The sequence below is a fragment of the Hylobates moloch genome, unplaced genomic scaffold, assembly GCF_009828535.3.
Source record: "Hylobates moloch isolate HMO894 unplaced genomic scaffold, HMol_V3 SCAFFOLD_22, whole genome shotgun sequence".
Classification (NCBI taxonomy): Eukaryota; Metazoa; Chordata; class Mammalia; order Primates; family Hylobatidae; genus Hylobates; species Hylobates moloch.
This window is the reverse complement of record NW_026652297.1, coordinates 18,218,474-18,240,771: the sequence shown is the minus strand read 5'-3', so window position 1 is coordinate 18,240,771 and position 22,298 is coordinate 18,218,474. Positions and strand designations below refer to the sequence as shown.

The 22,298-nt window shown below is 40.5% G+C and overlaps 1 non-coding gene across 1 annotated transcript; it reads right to left on the bottom strand.

The window, feature by feature from the left end:
- Positions 1–2,381: 2,381 nt before the first annotated feature.
- Positions 2,382–2,453, bottom strand: TRNAC-GCA (transfer RNA cysteine (anticodon GCA)). Its single transcript has one exon. It is a non-coding gene; the product is annotated as a tRNA-Cys (tRNA).
- Between the last annotated feature and the right edge of the window lie 19,845 nt (positions 2,454–22,298).

The following is a 22,298-nucleotide window of genomic DNA, read 5'->3' as shown; positions in this document are numbered from 1 at the left end:
CCATAGATCTCTGGGCACATCAATGACTGTTTTGAGCATTAGGGGCTACCAACAAGTATTGGACATGGAGGGGATCTGAACTGGGTATCCACAAATTGACTTCAGATGTTCATGTTCAATTCTGAAATTATAGGCAAATATGTATTTGCACATATTGTATATTGTGCATATTTTTATCAGATTTTCAATAGGGGTCCTCATCCAGGACCAACTATCTCACTTCAGTGTAAAAAAAAAAAAAAAAAAAAACACCAAAAGGAAAAACAAAGCACCCTGAATGTTCCAAAGCCCAAAACTCAATTTTGAACACCTCTGATTCCTATTCCTTTGAGTTCCAATCTGAGAACTCAATCTCATGCATCTCCAAGATTGAGCAAAAGGTCAAGGAAATTTTTGTCATTGCAACAAATTTTCCCTGATGAGGTCTGTCAGCTGCCATGGGGCCAGGAAACAAGCCAGAGCTCCAGCTCACAAGCTGTCTGAGGGCCCCAGACACCCACTCCCAGCACCAGCCCAATCTGATGCCCAACAGGAGCCTCAGATTTCAAATCCAGTATACCCAAACCTAAGCTTATCATCTTCTTGTCCAAACCTGCCTCTCCATCTATTTTGCTTTGTTGTAATAATAATAGCTCACATATGTTGGACATTTTCAATACGCCAGGCATGGTACTAAAAGTTCTACCGACAACCTCCATGTAATTGTTACAAAAATCCTATAAAATAGGCATGAGTAGTAGTATACAGGATGGAAACTGAGTCACAGATTGATTGGACTATCTAGCCCTAGGTCACACAGCTAGCAGGTGGTGGGGCCAGGATTCCAGCACAGGCTCAGACTGTGTGAAGAGCCCACCTGCTTAACCAGCTGAGCAGTCTCCTTCCTGTCTTGGTTGGAGATGCCACCATCCTGTACTCAGTCATCTAGACCAAAACACTTAAGGCAACTCTAGGCTCCTCCCACCCTCTCCTCTCCAGTTCCAGTGAATCAGTAGATGCTATTGATTTTATGTTTGACATTGCTCAAATCCATCTCCACCCCTGCACTGTCAGTGCCACCACCTCCTAAATACCCTCCCAGCCTCCACCCCCACATCCACCCTGTACTGCTTCCAGAGCAGCCTGTTGGAAAACTAAGTCCATCTAGATCACTGCCCTTTAAACGCCTTCACAATAAACTTCAAGTCTCTTAGCACAACATGCAGTTCTTCTCATCTGATTTTTACCTGCCTCCTCAGCTTCAGCATTATCTTTTGACACTCCCCATATCACATTTTGTGCTCCAGCTACCTCCATCTGCATCTACCTGGCTTCAGCCTCTGCTGCACCGTTTCCTCTGCCTGGAATTGCAACCACCCCTCTCCACAACCCCACCTCCATTCCACCCTCCATCTGTAAGATATTATTCACCTTTGAAACCCTGATTGGCCATCAGCTCCTCCAGACGCTTACCTTCACCTCCCCTCCTCTGAACAGATGTAATCGCTGCCTCTTCTTCGTTACTGCACCTATCACAGCTAGGTACAGCTCATAGACTCTATTTTCTTATTCTATATGACTACACCCTGAATGAGGGCAGGGGCTAATGTCTTATTCACCTCTGGGCTCACACTTTGCATGGTTCTGGTACATAGTAGGTGCCCAGTGTATGTTGTTCAGACTGATCTAAAAACAGAGCATTGCCTGTATTGTGGGTGGGAGTTATACCTGACTTCTGGCTCCATGCCTGGGTCCTGAATGAAGTTACCAACTGTGGGGGTACTTGGCTGTAGGAAATGAACAGGGGATGGAAGGTAATAGAAATCCTTAAGCTTTAAAGTGGAAAAATGCAGTTCCTTAAACTTCAGACCAGTTCTTGTTCACCTCCCTGAAAATGTTCTGTGGATAAAACTCTATTCCTTCGCTTTCCCCAGGGCAATGCAAAGTATGGGCACAGTCACTAAGTCCCTGGTTTTCCTTGTGGCCAACAGGTTCTAAAACTCTATGGGCAATCACAGGACTGTGGGAACATTGCCTAGTAGGAGTTTGTCACAAAGATTTTAACATTAGGAGAGCAGTATGTGTAGTATACTTAAGTCAGTGAGAGTGTGTGCTCTGGGTTCAAATCCTGAATCTGCCCTTTATGGCCTTTTGACCTTGAGTGAATTACTAAGTATCTCCAAGTCTCAGCCTCCTCATGTAAAGTGGAAATACAAGCAAACAAGTATGTACCTTGTAAAACTGTGGTCAGAAATAGAGGAGAACCAATGTAAAGGGCCTAGACTGGCATGTACTAAGAATGCAAGCAAGTGACATTAGTTATTATTCAATCAGCCATGAGCCATAGAAGATAAGAAGTCAAAGTCAATCCATGTTTTCCTGAAACAAAAACACAAAAGCATAGGGGGCACCTGGATTTGAACCAGGGACCTCTTGATCTGCAGTCAAATGCTCTGCCCCTGAGCTATACCCCCACACTGGTAAGCTTGCTTTTATAGTCTATCTCTCTCTCTCTCTCTCTCTCAACATTCTGGTTCTAAAAACCTCCAGTGACTCAGGGGAGCTATAATTAGAATGTTGTCTGAAGGAAGTCTGGGCATTACAAGCTTTGGAAGAGGTTTATTATGAAAAAAGACAGGACTCCTGAAAATTAAGTTCTCAGGAGCCAAGAAACTCTTCCTAGACTGGCCAATACCCAGAGCCTTATTCCTGTCCACCATATTTCACAGAAGGCAAACCTCAATTCCAAGTAAAAATAATCAGATTCTCCACAAATGGCAATATCAATATAATGTGGATGACTGGATTCCTGTCGAGCTTCTCTTAGCCAAGGCTCCTAGCAACTGAGATTCTTATTCCTCTTCATGACTTCACAGAATTGAGCTCATAACTAGCACTCTAGATATTTGTTGCATTAAATTGACTCTGGAAAAATATATACATAAATAACAATTTGTGTGAGATAGCTTTTCCAAGCCACAACTGTAAGATGATTTTAGTCACACAAAAACAGATGGTCAGTGAGTTACACTCTTGTGTAACATAACTTGCCTGAAATTTGGAATATTGTCAACTTTGAAAGGTTATTTGATGAAGAGAAACAAGACTCTAGATGACAGTCTCTTAATCAACCAAGTAAATAATTTATCCTGGTCCAGCCACCAAAGATTCATTTTCAACTTCTAAACACAACCACAATTACAGCAACCTATATTTCCTGACCTCATAAACATCTCCTCTCACCCTAATAAATTGTGCAGGTACTTCTTAAGTAAATCTTACATGTTTGAGCCTATTGAGAAGTCTCTCTTCTGCCAATTTCCTAGGCCACATACATTATTCAGGCATTTCCAAGGGATCCTACATTTGGGATGATCATTTTGTGTCAGAGTTTTGGTTGGTTGGGAGCATAGAAGAGGCTCCCCTACCTCAGGATGGAACTGAGAGCTAAGAAAAGAATTACAATGCATGCTTTGCTCATTGTTCTTTTCTCATGCTGGCCATCAGTGGGAGCTGAGATTTTAACAGTAGCAGATGTACTCTGTGCTTCATATCAAAGAACTCCAGTGCTGGAAGGGTTTTAGAGATCATTATTTCAACCACTTCTTTTGTACACCAAGAAACACAGGTTGAGAGAAGCCAAAGAGCCTTGCTTAAAATCACAAGCATGTCAGTGGCAGGATATGGACTGGGGTCCACTCTACTTACAGCACATTAGAGGCGGGGTCCTATGGAAGCTCCCACTGCCTGGAACAACACAAGTGTTCAAAAAATGCTTGTGGGATAAATATCAGGCTGTAGTTTTATGTTTTATACAGGGTGACCAACCATCCTGGTTTACTGGGGACTTACCCAGTTTTGGTACTAAATGTTCTACATCCCAGGAAAGCTTTCAGTTCCAGGAAATTCCTCAGAAAATTGGGTATTTTCTAAATGTTATCACTTACTTTTTCCATTGTCACAGTTTTTATCATTTCCACATACCTCCTATAGTAGTGTTTACTTACTATTTGTCTTGAAATCAACTTACTGTTTTTTTACTTAGCCTCATTCTGACCAAAAATATCCTTGAAATCAAGCTAGTTGTATTTCTTTTTACTGTACATCAAAATAAATAGACAACTATTAAAATATGTTAAAATCACATTTAACATGTTCCATTTACAACTTGCCATTCATGCTTCTAAACATTTTACAAATACTAATTCATTTAGTCCTCAAGACAATCCAATGAGGGAGGAAATATTATCATCTTTACCTTACAAATGAGAAAACTGAGGCACAGTGAAGTTAAATAACTTGCCCAAGGTCACACAGCTAGCCAACTTGTCCATATGTCCCCAAAGTCATCCTGGAAACACTCAGTGGTAACCACAGTGTACTTACTAATTTAATATTTTAACCTGACTGGGCCACAGGGTGTTCCAGATATTTGGTTAAATGTTATTCTGGGTGTCTGTGAAGGTATTTCTGGATGACATTAACATTTGAATTAGTAGACTGAGTAATGCAGATTGCCCTCCCTAATGTAGGTGGGCTTCCTCCAATCAAGTTGAGATCCAAATAGAGCAAAAATGCTGAGTGAAAGGGGACTTCTCTTGCCTGACTGCATTGAGCTGGGACATCAGTCTTTTCCAGCCTCTGGACTTGAAATGAAACATCAGCTCTTCTTGGGTCTTGAGCGTGCTGGCTTTCAGCCTGAAACTATACCATCAGCAATCCTGGGTCTCCAGCTTTCGAACTAGAGATCTTCGGATTTCTCAGCCTCTGTAATCATGTGAGCCAATTCCTCATAATAAATCTCTTTCTATATGTATATGTGTGTATGTGTGTGTGCAAGCATATACATATATACATATACATATATGTATGTGTGTGTGTGTGTGTATATGTATCTGTGTGTGTGTGTGCATATTTGGTTCTTTTTCTCTAGAGAACCCTGACTAATATACACAGGATACTCTGGGAAGAATAGTCAGGCCTGCACTAGTTTTGAGGATCCTGTCCATGTTTGTCGAGATTGTTTAAACCCCGTAAGGCCCAGAACAGCGCCTGCCACAAGATAGGAGCTGAACTGATCTGCTCTTATATTCCTAACCCTCTGCCATCATGAGATCACATATATTAATTTGCTCTCAGTGCTCTCAAAACATAAGTAAAAGTAAAAGTTAATGTTTGTTTTAATTATAAGGTATATAAGCCAAACAATCTGGTCTGATTCCAAAGCCTAGCACTCAACGATTTTCATCAGAGCCACAAAAAAGGAGGGGATTACAAAACAAAACATCTTGCAGAGATCTCGGAAAAATTGTGGCAATTATTCAAAATATGTTCAACCACAGGGTTTTAGAAACTGAAACCTCCTAATATTTCTAGATTCCATAAAACTATTTAATAATGGAAACTAGAATTTAAGTTTTTCAAAGCTTCTGCACAGCAAAGGAGACAACTAAAACATGAAAAGGCAACTTACAGAATGGGCTAAAATATTTCCAAACCACGTATCTGACAAGGGGTTGATATCCAAAATATGTAAGAAGTCATATAATTTAATAGAAAAAAAAAATAGTCCAATTAAAAACTGGGCAAAGGACATAAATAGACATTTTTTCAAAAATGACATACAAACAGTCATCAATTACACAAAAAAGTTCTCAACATCATTAATCGTCATAGAAATGCAAATCAAAATGAAATATCACTTCACTATCATCAAAAAGACAAGAAATAACAAGTGTGAGCGAGGACATGAAGAAAACCTCAGGTTCCTCAGGGAACTCTTGTGCACTGTTGGTGAAAAGGTAAATTGGCATAACCATTACGGAAAAGAGCGGGGAAGTTCCTCAAAACATTACAAATAGGAATAACAGATCATGCAGCAGTCTCACTTATGCATATACATCCACAGGAAATGAAATCAGTACCTCAAAGAGATATCTGCACCCTCATGTTTACTGAAGCATTATTCACAATAGCAAAGATATGGAAACAACCTAAGTGTCCAGCAACAGATGAATGGCTAAAGAAAGTGTGTGTGTATATATATAATATAGATACATATATATACTTGTGTGTGTATATATAATATATATACATATATATACTTGTGTGTATATATATAAGTATATATATACACATATATGTGTATACATGTAAGTATATATATACACACATATATGTGTATACATGTAAGTATATATATACACATATATGTGTATATATGTAAGTATTATATACACATATATGTGTATATATGTGTATATATAAGTATATATACAGATATGTGTATATATACGTATATATACAGATATATCTATATATATTTATATATACGTATATATACAGATATATACAGAGGTTTCTCAAAAAATTAAAAATAAAATTACCATATGATCCAACAATTCCACTTCTAGGTATTATCCAAAGGAATATAAAGCAGGATCTTGAGAGGTAGTTGCGTATCTATGTTCATTGCAGCATTATTCACAGAGCCAAGAGGTGGAAGCCACCCAAATGTTCATCAACAGATTAATGAATAAAGAAAATGTGGAGTATACACACAATGGAATATTACTCAGCCTTTAAAAATAAGGAAATTCTGTCCAATGCCTCATCATGGGTGAAACTCAAGTTATGCCAAGTGAAATAAGCCAGTTGCAGAAGGATAAATATTGTAGGAGTCTAACCATATGAAGTATCTTAAGTAGTCAAAACCATAGAAACAGAAGGTAGAAATGTGGTTGCCAAGGGCTAGGAGAGGCAAAAATTAGTGTTTAGTTCGTATAGAGTTTCAGTTTTGCAAGATAAAAAGTTCTAGAACTGTGTTGCACAATGATGTGAATGTACTTAATGCTATTGAACTATACACTTAAAAATGGCTAATATGGTAAATTTAATGCTATATAATGTTTTACCACAATAAAGAAAAACCTATGGTCTAATATTAGAAAGAATTTGTGTAATGAAGTAAAGCATCTCAAGAAAGCAACTGCATGCCTTTTGTGGAAATGGCAAGCACAGGCACATGTTATCTCACTTGAGGGTAAGCTACTCTGCAACCTCTAACTTAGTGAACAGATTGCGCCTGATTCACAGGCCGAGACAAATTCTTCCTTTAACTCAATAGCAAACTCAAATGCCTCCCTCTGCCTGCAACAGGGCATACCACCACCTGGCATTCTTTATTTCCCAGATAGTCATGGTGTCCTTTAGCCCTTTTCATTATTCACTTAACATCAAAACAAAATGCAGCTAATAATGTTAGTCTATTTTTCTGGTCTTAGAGAAGTAGCATCTGGATTTAGGCCCTGTGCCCAGATTTCCCACTCTGTTGGCACTGTAGTCTAGGGAAGTCTTTCAAGTTTTTGTTAAGCCTTCAGCCAGGCGAGAGGTACATGTTAGTTTTATTTTATTTTTTTTAAAGGAAAAAAAAAAGAACATCCCAGTCAAAGGGCACCAAACTAAATTGTCACGGGAAAATTGGCCAAATGATATATTTAGTCAATGCTTTGCAGTTTACCTCTCAAAAGCCTTCAGGGGCTTTTATATATGCTTTATATATGCTTTATATATATGCTTTATATACGCTCTATTATAGCCTGGAGGTCATACAATGTGCTATGTTTTACTCTGAAATTCACTCTCAAACTCATTCTCTCTCTCTCTCTTCTCTCTTCCCCTTCCTCTTTCTTTCTCTCTCTCAACTTGATCCAGATTTTCCCAGGGTTCAAGTTACTTTCTAAACGAAACAAAAGCCCTTTTATTAGCTACATTCAAGCTGCTCAGATTACTTTGTTCTAGTCCAGCAGTTACAATTTCAGGTAGAGACGTGCCTTGTTTTATGAGAAAGATTTGTTCCTTAAAAGTTACTGTGTGGCCAGGCGTGGTGGCTCACGCCTGTAATCCCAGCACTTTGGGAGGCCGAGGCGGGCGGATCACGAGGTCAGGAGATCGAGACCATTCTGGCTAATATGGTGAAACCCCGTCTCTACTAAAAATACAAAAAAAAAAAATTAGCCGGGCGTGGTGGTGGACGCCTGTAGTCCCAGCTACTTGGGAGGCTGAGGCAGGACAACGGCATGAACTGGCAAGGCGGAGCTTGCAGTGAGCCAAGATCGCGCCATTGCACTCCAGGGGGGGGAAAAAGACAAAAAAAAAAAAAAAAAAAAAAAAAAAAGTTACTGTGTGACCACCGTATCAGTGAGATCAGTGTGTCCCTCCATGAATGCTTCTGCTAATTTGTTTCATGAAATGTCTTTTTTTCTCACATACTCTCCCTCTCTAAGCTTTCCTAAGAATTAAAACAATAGCAAGCTTACCAACCCTTTGGCTAGTGCACTGAATATAAGATTATTGGGAGAATAAGGAGAATAATTTAATTCATGGATGTGGTGGCTTGTATGAAATCAACTTAGCTAAGCTGGAAATACATCTCCCGGAATTCCCTTCTCTGCGTGGTTGTCTATCAGAGTTGCCCACAAGAAAATGCGCAGATGTGAAGGTGGAAGTGAAACAGCAGCATGTTTACAATGAGATGGAGGTGTAAAAGCAGGTGCTGTTGCATTCTGCCCATAGTCACTGATCTTGTGGCTCACTTTGTCCATCAGGGCAACTGCAGGCCCATAGTTCTCCACCTCCTACTGGATCTTCTCTTTAGCTTCTCTGAATCCTGGGCCAAGTTTGTGAACAGCTTTGGGGTGAAATGAGTCAGCCATTCTGCAAATCTCAACATTGTTGGAGTTGGAGGGTTTGGAGGCATTGAGAGACTGATGTGGGTTCCAATTTATCCTTTCTCTCCCCCACTTCATATTGATCTTCCTTTCCAGGCTGCTGGCCTTGCTGGCTTCAGGCCCAGCACTAGACACAGGAGCAACAGACTTACCTATACTATCACCAAGGTCCCACAATTGCGTGAGATCTCATCCCTATAATAAATATTTTATATCACTTATGTGGTTCTGCTTCTCTGATTGAATTCTAATTCCTTGGAAATAAGTCAGAAAATGATAAGCAAGACTGAAATTCTTTGATTTGACCAAATCCTACTTGTAATGGCTTTCACTTCACTGAATGGCTGAAGAGGAGAGTAGTGGCATCCAGACTTGACTTCTCACCTTCTCTGGAGCCTCACTGTGAGCAGGGACCGGAGGACAACTTCTGGCCTCCCTCAGGGGTCTCTCTTCACAATCTTACCCTTAACCCTGTCTCTACTCTACTCCTTCTGTCTCCACTCTACTCCTTCTGTCTCCCTGTATTCACCACTGTCCAGCCATGAGCCTGCTGGTTCATGCGTGTTTCGAGCCACTTCATATCTAAAATCAGATCTGTGTATATCAAACTATTTTTTTATTGCAAACATATAGTTTTTTCCTTTCTCATTAAATTATTAATTAACAGTGACTCTGAAAACTTCAGCTCTAAGAATTGCTCCTTTATGGGCTGGGCACAGTGGCTCACACCTGTAATACCAGCACTTTGGGAGGTCGAAGTGGGCGGATCACCTGAGGTCAGGAGTTCAAGACCAGCCTGGCCAACATGGAGAAACACAATCTCTAGTAAAAATACAAAATTAGCCAGGTGTGGTGACACATGCCTATAGTCCCAGCTACTTGGGAGGCTGAGGCAAGAGAATTGCTTGAACCCAGGAGGCGGAGGTTGCGGTGAGCCGAGATTGCGCCATTGTGCTCCAGCCTAGGTAACAAGAGTGAAACTCTGTCTCAAAAAAAATTGCTCCTTTACGGTATAGAGGAAAGAACATTGGGCTATGATGTCAACTTCAACTCTGATCAATCAGTCTGACCTTTGGGCAAGCCCCTGAATCTCTCTGGATCCTCCAGCCTTCAGCTACAGAGAGAAGAAGCTGGAGTTGATGATCTCTAAAGACTCCTCCAACTTCAAACATTCCATTCTGAATAAATGAGATGCTTTATCTTTAAAGAAGTTGGAAGTAAATATTTCCAGAAGCAAATAGTTATACTCTTATGCATGTTCAAAGACATACCAAACATAGACACAGCTGTATGAAAGTATGTTCTGGAATGAAGCTTAGAGCACATTTAATATTCAATCATTGTTACTAAATTAACCCTAAGTCTTAGCACACTTATTTATATAGTTTTTGATCCTTTATTTTTGTTTTGATAATCTTTTTAGATGTATACTACCTCAATCTCATTTGGAAGTAAGCGAAATATATATCATAAGGAAATAATTAAAATATTCTAGCAGCTCTGAAGGAAAACTACCTCAATTTAAAACTCCTTCATGATATCACCTAGGAACAGCAAATTAATGTATTATATTAATGTTGCTGAAAGCAATTCGACTCTCAAAAGGCCCTGATTTACTTCTAGGAAGTGAATTTGGCTTGAGAAAAAAAAAAACTAAGCTTATTTTTTGTCAACTTGACCACTCTCCCATGGACTGAAATAGTTTTAATCTTTTCCTTATAGGAAAACTCCCTTATTTATCTGGGTCCTCTACCCTACCTGAGCTAAAGAATACCTAAGCCCAGTCCCTCATTTTGTGTAAGGGGCCTGAGACATTAATGTCTGTCTACTCCCTACTATAAGAACCAGGTCCGTATGTTTCATTATCACCAGTCTCTATGCCCAGGGACTGCCAGATCCCTGCTCCAGAACCAAACCCAGGGTCCAGAGCTCTGCTCCCTATGAAGAAGTGAGCCAGGTACTAGCTTCCTCCCTTCTCAAATCTCCTAGCATTACCTATGGGTCCATTTCTCAAGGGCAAGGAAGAGTAACTCAGAGCCTAGAGGGCAGAGACCAGAGCCATGGGAGATCATTCTCAGATAATAAGTATAATAGCAAACTAAGCCCTAATAAAGGAATTAGCCACATGTGCCTTGGGGATTTCAGAATTGCTGTGAACCAGTGGCTGCTGTGTGCCTCCTATTTTCTCGCTTTCTGAATGGGAGTAGCTACTGCAGTTATCCTATTCCTGTTCCACCACTGTAGGACAGATCATCAGTCTCTTTAATTTACAGGTTTTCAGATTGAGAAGGGTGGTACTCAAGAAGATGGACTTGAGGAACCACACTGCAGGAGCCTCAATTGCATGTGGACCTTGAGTCTGAGCCTGATTTAATAATGGAATGAGATTTTTCTAGAGTCTTTGGTGGAGTGAATATATTTTGCATGTGGGAGGAAAGTAAAGAATTGTGGTCATAGGACAGATTGTGTTTTAACATATGGCCCCAAATTTCTTTAATGTTTTTCTCATTGAAAAGTAATGTCCATGTCTCCTCCATTTGATTCTGGCCAGCGGCTTAGGACTTAGACACCAACAGGCTATGGCAAAAGTAATGCTGTGTGACTTCTGAGGCTAGGTCTGAAAAGGACATGCAGCTTCTACCTCCTTCTCCTGGGATCCTAGCTCTTGGATCCCAGCCACCATGCCATGAGGAAGTCCAAGCTGCCACAAGGAAAAGCTGAACACCTGAGGCTGATTTCCCACTATCACCAGTCTCTATGTAGGTATTCAGGCCAACAGCCCCAACTAAGGTCCAACAAGATGTGTGAGTGGACAAGTCTTTAGATCTTTCCAGCCCTAGCTGGAACTATCTGCCTGTATTTCCCATCATTGCTGTACCTGTTGGGGCATTCTCCCATCTCATGCCTCAACCAGGATGAGAGATTGCAGTGCCCTTGGGTCCTGTTTTCCTTTTCTGTCTTGCTCACTATCCCTCACCACCATCAAACATACTAGGCTACACCCAAACCCTGTCCTTCCTCTCACCTGCTTTGATTTGCTATGATAAACTGCACTGCCTTATAGCTGAATCTCAAAATTGTACAAACACAGTGGTGCATAACATGACTATAATTAGGCAGTAAATAAGGAGAATGAAGTCATAGTCTAATACTTGACACTTGGCAATCTAATCTGTTGAGATGAGCCTGAGACGTCTGATTTTTGTTTTGGCACCTAAATCTAAGCAAATTGTACTATGTCTCCATCTCCACATTGGTATAGTACAAGGACCAATGATCAATAGATGACAAGCTTTTACAAATCTCCAGCTTCACTTGGTAGAACCCCAAGCCAGATATAATTGCCTCAGACCCCTTTGCAGGCAATCCAGGATTCCCTATCGGGAGGGGAGTGCAGCCAGCAACAACTTCCTGGTCAGTAGCTACCACTACTCCTACACACTCAGTCTCCTTTGGACCTGAGATCTCAAGCCTTCAAAGAAGTGAGATGTTCTCCTTCTCCCAAAATGCCTTCTGGCACACAGCCCCTAAGCCTCTGCTCTCTACTTCCTTCTGCCAGACAATGCCATCAACACTCTTCTTACTGAAAGACCATGTGTTACACAGTGCTACAATAATCCTCAAGATACTGAAAGTAATGCCAAGTGAAAGACCAAGGGGGTGAGTGGAGGGCTAATGGGCTGGATGAAATAGCCACTTGATTGCTAATTCATACAAGATGTGGCAGCAACTCCTTTTCTGGCTGGAGATCTTGGATGTCACATCTTAGATTCAGGTGGCAAAGCATCTGTGAAGGGCAATGCGGCATCCCAGACAGTGGGTGGTGAGATCAGGAAGAAAAAATGGAAATCAACAGATGGTGGATCCTACAGCTGAGAACTGATTCTTCAATTTGACACGGTTGGCATAAACATTTTAAATGGAGCTTGGTAAAGATCAGGTTATTTTACCATTGACCAAGCTCTTGGCTTCTAAAAGGTCCTAAATTTTTATTTCCTTTGCTTTCACGAACGTTTATTTGCTTTCCAGGGACTTCAGGGAAAAAGGTTAAGAAATGGAGGGAGGAAAGAGCAAGGGGTTGGCAGATCAAACACAGAACTTAAAAGTCCTAGATCTAAACCTTGAAATCCCCAGATATTTTATGTTATAAAAAGATGTCCCACTTTCAGAATCCAGTTCTGTAAATAGTTTTCAGAAGTCGGGGGACTTGCAAAGATTTAATTTGCCTGAGAAAAATTTTCATTGGCATTTTCTATATTTCCTAGCGCCACCCTCTATGATTTTCAATCCCTAAACATCTAAATTAATGTGGACATCTGCTTCTAGCAAATATAGTCAGAGCTGCCCTGCCACTGTCAATTTGCAATCATAAAACCATAGGAATAAAAGGAAGAAGAAGTTAAACAGAACAACTCAGCCCAGCTTCCCGGAACCGGGGCCTTTTGTAACTTGCTCCCCTCCTCCTACCCCATATCCTGCCCCCTCTCACCATGTCCCAATCTAATGTCATAATTCAACTGCCAAATATGCATAATAGGAAACATAAACCACAGTCCTATTTGTTCTGTAATCATTCAAACATCAGCAAGTTTTTGTCAGGACAGAAAATGAAAACTATGTGAATAAATACTGCATTCAAAGAACCTGTACACCCCCAGCCATTTAAGCCACAAGCTTATAATAAGGAGAATCTCACACTTTCTGGAAAGGGTGGCACTTTGCTCCTGGCCTGATGGTCATTATATCTCCCTGACTTGGCTCCAGCTCCAGGCCAGCACTGTCCAGTGGAAATGGAATGTGGACTATGAATGCAAGCTACCTATGCCATTTTAAATTTCCTAGTAGCCACAGTCAAAGAGGAAAAAGAAACAGACTACATTAATCTTAATAATACTTTTTGGTTTTCTGTTTTTTTCAATTTGAGAGCAGGTACTGTTTATTAACTGGCCAGATTAGAAAAAATAATTGTGGTAGGCACGTTTATTCTTCTAATAAGCCTGTTGATCTGGTCTTCCCTGTTGTCAGCATCTCCACCTTTTACAAAATTGGTGGTCTTTTTCTTCATTCCAACTTGTCGAGAGGATAATTTGAAGGGCCACAGGAACTTATTTGCTTCTTTAAGTGTTTTCCAACAGTATAGATCTCATGAATCAGATCCTCCATGCAGATGAGGCTATATTTACCAAAAGATCGAGCAATCAAAGTATTATCTGTTGGAGCAAGTAGCTTCTTATTCATTTTGCTATAACCACATTTGCAGATTAGTTTATTTACTGACTTCAGATTTGGGTATGCCCATGCAATACATGGTTCTACAAACCTCAGCATGTTATTGAAGCCCTGCTGAGCTTCACAAAGTTTCTATTGAAGATTGGATGAAGGCAAAGAAGTTGCAACACCTTTCAGACCTTTGGGCTCACCCAATTGATAACCTCCGATCCTGATGGCAAATGCCAATTTGGGTTCTGCAGATACATAGAAGTTGCCAGCTTTTCTTGCCATCCTCAATATTCAAATTTCAATTCTGTACATCTGCATATATTCCTTGTGATAGTGCTTTGCTTTGTCATAGATAAGCTTCCTCCTTGCCTTTCGAAGCATCTTTTGGGCAAACTTATTTCTCAGGTGCTTAATCTTCAGCTCTGCGAAATTCCTTCACTTTTTCTTAAGGTTTCTGGCACAGCAGGAACCTTCTTCTTCTCTTTGACACCCTCCATGGTTCCAGCCGGAAAAGAGAGTTAACAATACTTTTTAACCCAGTACGTCCAAAATCATTTCAGCATATAACCTATTTGTAAAAAAACATTGAGACATCTTATAGTCTCTTTCACACGAATTCTTCAAAACCCAGTATTTACACAATTCAGACTAGTCCCATTTTAGGTCCTCGATAGGTGGCCAGTGACTAGCTTAACAGATAGCACAGGTGTATGCAGATAAGCCTGTCCTTATTTATATGGCAAATTATGTTCCTTTCTAAAAGAAAATGCCCCTCCTGTGTTAGGCAACTAGAAATGGTAATTCCTTTTCCTTAAAGTAAGCTTACCAGATAAAACACAAAACACCTACTTAAATTTGAGTTTCAGATAAATAACAAATTATTTTTAGTATGTCTATGTCCTAGTATTGCATGGAACATACTTACGCTATAAAAATTACTCAATGTTTATCTGAAATTCAAATTTAACTGGGCTTCCTGTATTTTTATTTGGTAAATCTAGCAACCTCACCTGAATTCAACTCAAGTAAGAAATGGAAGGGGAGGAATAAAATATGGCAGCTGCTGAAGGCAGCAGCAGATGATGGTGCACCAGGAAGTCAGAAGCAGGCCTGCCGGGAGAGCCACTGTAAGAACCACCATTATTAAGGTTGAGTAATGGAAGCACCTGCCAGGAAGGCGCACAGGCTGAGCAGCAGGTGTCACTGCCTCTCTGGAGCCTATGCCTGTGTGCCTTGTTTTCTCTCTCTTTCCATGAATTTTACAAAGATATCTGCACATCCTGTAAGTATACACATTTTGCAAGACCTTGGTCTTAACATGGCATCTGCAGCTTTACAATTTGCTATGGATTTTCCATGCTGATAAAAATAAAATTTTTTAGGGGCCAGGCGCAGTGGGAGGCCTCCCACCTTTGGGAGGCTGAAGTGGGCAGATCAAGAGGTCAGGAGTTTGAGACCAGCCTGGCCAACATGGTCAAACCCCATCTCTACTAAAAAATTACAAAAATTAGCCAGGTGTGGTGGCACATGCCTGTAATCCCAGCTACTCAGAAGGCTGAAGCAGGCAAATTGCTTGAACCCAGGAGGCAGAGGTTGCAGTGAGCCAAGATGGCACCACTGCACTCCAGCCTGGGCGACAGAGCAAGACTCCGTCTCAAAAAAAAAAAAAAAAAAAAGGAAAGGAAAAATAATATATATTAATAAGAGCTCATGCCATGGGTGAAGAGATAGAAGTATTGAGTTTTTTCTATGCACTAGGTATTCTTTTGTGTGCTCCAATTGAGAGGCGGGAGGCATGCCCAAAACATTTTCCTCAAATTCCTAAAAATTCCAAAACAGTAACTTAGTTAGAGCTAAGGGGCATAATGATTACAGAACTTTTGAGAAAATGTTTTCTTCAGATTGCTAATGCTCTTGGCTAAGATCCAGACAGTCTGATGCAGTAGGTCAGGGGTGGGGCCTGAGAATTTGCAATTCTAACAGTTTCCCAGGTGATGCTAATACTGCCGGTCCAGGAAACACACTTTGAAAACCACTGTTTTAGGTTACGAGAGTGTTTCCATGTGGATATAAATAGCACTTGTTGAGACTTTTGGTTTTGTTGTACAGTTACAGTTTCCTCAAACTGAAAACTCAGAGAAGACAAACTGCTTCAGCAGTGATCCTGTGGACCAGTGGCCTCTGTTATTGCTGTTGATCACGCAGGTGAAGGATGCGGGTTTTCACATCAGGAGTCAGACGGCTTATCTGCAACACTGCAGGCTGGAGAAAGAAGTGACTCAAAGGCGATCCTTTGAGAACAGGTATCCCAAGTTAGACTCTTCCCACTTCCTGGTCACCTCTTTCCTATCCACCCTCCATTCATTGTGCTTCCTTCTCATCAGCCCTGAATTTCTCCAGTCTATCCATCTGCCTCAGCCTCCAGCCAATCCTATGCTGGATCATGGGAGGGTGACCCTAGCCAAACCTCAAGGCTACCATCACCCAGAAAGTTTTTCGTCTAGCCAGCTCAGTGGTAGTTAGGAGACCCACCTGGTAGCAAGGTCTTCGGGTCCCCAGAATGACTATGTAGTTACTTTCATGTCCAGGAGGGGAGAGCTCAGACATATTGGTCCCAGGCAAATGAGGAAGATGGAACTCTGTATCAGGGCAATAACAATAAGCTGCCATGAGATTTTCAGCATTTACAAAAGGCACTCTTCTGTTTAACATTTTCTGACTCAGTACCTTATCTCTAGGCACCTTCCATCAGCCTTCCTTTCCAGCAGGCTTCTGGGAGGGCACGTTGTTCTCCTCCCTCTTTTATGGATTTCCTTCCTTAGAGTTCTCTCCAAGACTTCTCTTTCCCCAGGCCCCCCTTGCCCATGCCATCCATCCAATAAGGACCAAACACTACCCATTTAAGGACTTTATGACTAAATTAGAGTTATAAAGAATGCTCAGATGAAACACAAGGAAGCCCTAGAGGTTCAAAACACCTTACCACATTCTCCTAGACTTTGTCTCTCTTCTACTCCAAGAAGCCCAGTTACCCTTTCTCCTCTCTTTTATCCCCAAGGATACAGAACATCAACCACATCAGCCATCTTATGACCTGTGTGCTGAGAGGAGCTTTTCTTCCATGAAGATCCCTTGATGCAGAGCCCTTCATTTTGGTAAGAAAGAAAGTTTAGGGCAGATCAATAATGGTGACCTAGGAAGATATTGAGCTTCCCCTTTATCTCGAGTGAGAAACATTCCTCAGAGGAACTTAAAAAGGATCTTTGAGAACTAATGGAGAGGCAGCATGCTGGCTACAACAAAGACCTGATTTTCACTAAGTGTCTGCTTAGAATTTCACCCAGAGATGTGGCTAGACAAACCCTAACCTTGTCCCCAATTTATAGAAATAAATAAATTATTGTCAATAAACCTATGTTGCAAATTAAATAAATCTTAAAGTGCAAGCAATTATTTCCCTCTTACTATTCTTAATGGGGTCAGCTCATTTCCACATGTAATAGCCAATGTCTGGAATCCATTTACCATTTGCTTTAGATGAAAATTTCTCTGGAAATCAAAACTAATATTCACTTTGTATATTCCTTCTCTTCTTTTGAAAGGGAAGTGACCAGGAAGTCTTCATGTGTCCTGACTTCTTTCTTTCCCATTTCCTTGTTCTAATAAACTAGCATTTCTCCAACTGTGGTCAGTGGGGCCACTTTCATAAGAAATACCTGGGATGGTTGTTAAAAATGCAAATTATTGGCCTCATCCCAAACATACTCGAGTGGAGTGGGGACTTGCCCAGAAAATCTCTTCTAACAAGCTCCTTAGGTAATTCTTATGTTCACTAAATTTTGAGAGTCACTGCAATAAGTACTGTTTATATTTACCCTACAAGTGTTTTAAAGGCACCAATGTCCCTAGAAGCCAGGGATTTGACAAAACTACCCCCACTCTGGAGCTCCAGTTACTCTGCTGGTTTAATTATGGCAAAAAGCACAAATGTTATTCTAGATGGGACTCAACATTGGGTCAAATAGTGCTTCTTTGTTTTCTCCTGCTATACTTTGCCCTTTATTACTTCTTCCCAACTTCCTTGTCTTAGCATGCCATTATACCCAATTCATTTCATATTTATTATTCATAATTCAATCTTTGTACAATGACTTTTATGATTCTATGATGCTATGATTCTATGACATTAACTCAGCTGACATTTCTAATCCTGACAACCTAACTTATCCTCCAGGTTAACAACGTCAGTGCTTGCAGTACAGCTCACCCCTTTTCCTTAAGCCTGGAAACTACCTTGTTTATTCCTTTTTACAGTAGCCTGGGCTAAATTGATCCTTGTGAGTAAATCATCCTAGGTCGTCATTTCTCCAGTTACATTGCCATATTGCCCTTGCCCACACATACTTGAAATACCAAGTTCCACCTTCAAGGTAGAGATAGCTTATTAAGCCTTCCTTTGTACTGGCCACATACTATAAACACATTTCAATTATTATAACTATCTCACTGCAATGTAATATTTGTTTACCTCTTTGTTTCCCCTACTAGATCTAAACTACTCCTAGGCAGGCATTCAGTTAATTACTCTGCTATCTCCAATATTTAGCCTAGTATCTGGCACAAAGTGGGCATTTAATATTAACATTGAGCTATACTACTCTCAAACTTTAATGGGCAAAGATGCTATGTCATTTAATGCTGCCCCATAAAATGCTGACTTGTTATGCCACAATTTATTCTCATAAATGTTATGACTGTATATATGTAATACGTGCAATAATGTTTACTATATACAGTACATCTGAGCAGTGAATTTAATATATGTTTTTCTTATGGCCAGACTGCTGGTAGTCTAAAGCAACACTGTCTCCTAGAGTTCTCATTAATGATGGTAATATTCTATGTCTACACTGTCCATTATGGTAGCCACTACTTACATAGAGCTAATGAACTCTCAAAATGTGTCTGAGGAAGTGAATTTTTAATATTATTTTATTTTGATTGATATCACTGTAAACAGCCACATGTGGCTATGAAATTTTAATGCTCTCATCCAGAAAGTACTAATGAACTCAACTGTGCTTCCTTCACTGTGGACAGAGCCTGGAAATCTAGTGTTTGCTCAGCAGTGGTATTCCCGGAGCGGCAGCAGATGGGAACAGTCAGCTGAGGTACAGAGAAGAATTTTATCACTGACATCATTCAGAATTGCTGGTGCTCAGTGATAACAAAGCAGACCAATTTTTTGTCTTATTACTGTTTTTAAGCTCTTTACAGACAATGCACCCACTTATTGCCTGAACCCACAGGGGACTGCTCCCACCAATACCACCCTTGTTACCCCACTATCTTTGGTCACTTTGTCTCTTCCTGCCCTGATGCCATGTTCCAGTGAAGATTTTTGACTCATGATGGATAACAAAAAGTTTGCAAGTAATTGTGCTGAAAGTGACTCAAAAGTGGCAAGGAAGATATGATTAAACACAACTTTTAAAGCAGCTCAAGATGCCTTCAGAGAAACAGCAGGGAAAACCGGGTGCCTGTCAAAAGTAGTCAGGGCATTACCACTGCAGCTTGGGAAAAATGACCAAAATTGAGAGAATCAAAGCCTAAAAAACTTTGACCTGAGGCATCTCCTAACATTAGGAGATTTTAAAAGAATTCAAGGGCCAGGCGTGGTGGCTCACACCTGTAATCCAAGCACTTTGGGAGGCCGAGGCAGGCAGATCACAAGGTCAGGAGTTCAATATCAGCCTGGCCAAAATAGTGAAACCCTGTCTCTACTAAAAATACAAAAAAGTTATCTGGACATGGTGGCACATGCCTGTAATTCCCAGCTACTCAGCAGGCTGAGGTAGGAGAATTGCTTGAACCCGGGAGGTGGAGGTTGCAGTGAGCCAACTCCAACTCCAGCCTGGGCAACAGAGCGAGACTCCATCTCAAAAAAAAAAGAATTCAAGGTAGTTACAAGATCAATTACAGAAAAGCGCCTTCAGAGAGGTTATGTTCTGCTAACACCACCTCTTGCTCATTTTGCTCATTTGGTTGGTCTCCCAGTTCCAGGAATTCATCCCATGCCTAAACAAGGAATGCCTATACTTCTCTATCAACCAGCTACCTAAACCCTGAACACCGATCTGGAAATGATAAAAAATTAAATCCAATGTATAGAAGCAATGGATATTGCGAACTGGGTGGAAATTCAGTAGTAATATGGGCCTTATCTTCTGTAGCAGCCTGTGTGCTTACAGATTGACCTAGAACATAAGGCACTTTTTAATGTATAAGTCTATTTGTTCCCATGCAAATAAATTCATTATATATTTATGGGAGAAAAGCTTACAATATATCATGTGCAATATAATCCTGATGTGTATGTTGTATGTATGTGTGGTAGCCACTAACTACATAGTGTATCTGTATATGTGTTACACATGGTACGTGTGCGAATATGTACTGTCTATACACAATCAGTGAATAAGATACAGAGGATGGTAGAGAATGTAACCAAAAAGTAGCAGTCAATATGTCCATATAGTAAAATAACAAGTAGTTTATTCCCAAATTCTATAATAAATGCAATCAAATAAGAAATTTTCTTGAAAAGCATAGAGCAATGTTCTATAATAAATGCAATCAAATAAGAAATTTTCTTGAAAAGCATAGAGCAAATAAGAAAAATTGTTATTTTTAAATGTCAGTGTATTCAAATCTGTTCGTTATCAAATATATCTTGTAGGTTACCACCTTAACTGACAGCTCTCAAATTCTCAGATTTAGGTACTAGTGTTTTGTTTGTCTGGCGTGATTTGGTTTGATTTGTAGAATTCACTCATATCTATCTGCCACGTACAGCTAAAAGATGTTTGCCTTGGCCAGTATAAGGATTTATGCTCAGTTTTCTCCTAAACAGCTTTTGGTCAATAATCGTTTGCCTAATGATGTCAGTAAAGCCATGGATTGGGTGCATTTCCTCTTTACACAACTGCTCAGGAATATTGCATTTTATTCAGGATGATCTGAAACCATGGTTCTCAAACCTTTTTGAATTCAAGGACAAGACAAACTCTGCATAGACACCTGCCTCATCTGTCTCTGCTCATCACTTTTAGAAACTGGACACTTGGCATTGCTTTCAGGTAGACACCAATAAGGTAAAAAGTTTTAAGAAACCATGTATCAAATTGCATTATTATTTTATCCACCAAACCAAAACATAGATACTGTCATAATGCTAAATGCGATAGAGAGCTGCCTAAGATGGCCAGCTCAATGAATCTTGGGCATCACCCACACACCACTGAAAATTCTGATACTCTGCAGAGGGCCTGTGTTACAGGAGGGATGGATGGTAAGACCAGATATAGCCTACGCTGTAAATTGAGATCTAATGCAAATAAAAACAGACCTTTTATTTTTTTTTTTTTTTTTTTTTTTTTTTGAGATGGAGTCTCGCTCTCTCGCCCAGGCTGGAGTGCAGTGGCACAATCTCGGCTCACTGCAAGCTCCGCCTCCCGGGTTCACACCATTCCCCTACCTCACCCTCTCCGAGTAGCTGGGACTACAGGCGCCCGCCACCACGCCCGGCTAATTTTTTTTTTTTGTATCTTTAGTAGAGACGGGGTTTCACCGTGGTCTCGATCTCCTGACCTCGTGATCCACCCGCTTCGGCCTCCCAAAGCACTAGGATTACAAGCGTGAGCCACCGCGCCCGACCAACCTTTGAATTTTAAATTAGATATAAAGTTGTTTCACCATATGAGCAATTCTAAGGCAATTAGAAACTGAGGCTGCCTGGTTGGATGGTTGGACTCGCAGAACAAAATAACCTCGACAAACTAGAGCTCTGAATGAGACAATTCTGGACATCTGGGTTGCGCTGCCAGCTCCTCCACTGATTGGCTGTTTGCTTTGGGCAAGCTAGTCTATGTCTGCGCCTTCGCTTCCTTAGCTAAAATGTAGCCATTACTGCCTAACTTTCAGATTTGTTGTGAATATCAAATGAGTGTACGTGAAAGTAGAAATACAAGTTATTATGTTCAATGTTTATATTTCTTCGTTCATTCTCACAGAATTTGGGAAGGGAGGACAATTGAATAGGTATGCTCTGTCAGCCATCTTGAACAGGCAGATTCATTGTTAATATTATTATCGACAGGTAAGAAAAAATTTTGTGAAAAATGAGTGCTACCCATTCAGGCTTTTCCTAAGATGTAAATTATAGCTTGAGAGTCTTTTGAATCACCTACTGATTTGCCACTGCTGATCTGCTCAAAGTGAGCCTTCTAAACGCAGTAAGGAATTGACTCTAGACATCTTCCTAAAGGAAGAGATCAGGGGAAGATGGGGTGATGGACAAATGGAGCAAAT